This window comes from Puntigrus tetrazona, chromosome 12 (genome assembly GCF_018831695.1).
Source record: "Puntigrus tetrazona isolate hp1 chromosome 12, ASM1883169v1, whole genome shotgun sequence".
NCBI classification, from domain to species: domain Eukaryota; kingdom Metazoa; phylum Chordata; class Actinopteri; order Cypriniformes; family Cyprinidae; genus Puntigrus; species Puntigrus tetrazona.
In genome coordinates, this window is record NC_056710.1 from 15,519,792 (window position 1) to 15,520,362 (window position 571).

Here is a 571-nt window from a genome sequence, read left to right on the forward strand (position 1 = left end):
GCTATAAATGGTAAGAGTATCCGTGCATGTCAAGAATTTACTGTCTCAGTCTGCATTAAACAAAACAGACACTTACTTTCACTGCTGGACTCTATCCATGACTGTAACATACACCAGCACCTCTCTGAGGACTAATAGCAAGTGTGCGTGAGTGTTTGTGTATCTTTTGCGGTCCATCAAGTATATGATGTTAGGTTGGGGGCACTTAACTGCAACAATCAGCGTCAGTGACCATGTTAATACATCATGGGAGTCTTGTCTAGTCTGTGCGTGTGTGAATCTATAAATACAGCAGGCATGCTTTTTTTCAGACCAACTCCAGACCATTCGTATCAAATCAATAGATGTGTTGTAAAACTGTGACGCTGAGAGAGAAACGGTAAAGACGGAAACGATAGAGAGTGAAAACAGTACTCACTGGGAACTCTGTTGATGGCTCGTAATGGTCTGAGAACCCGTACAGTTCTGATGGCTGAGAAACTAACGTTATGACCGTCTAAAGAATACTCCAACATCCTAAAACACAAGCAGAACAAGCTTGAACAAACTTGAACATAATAAGGCATATATA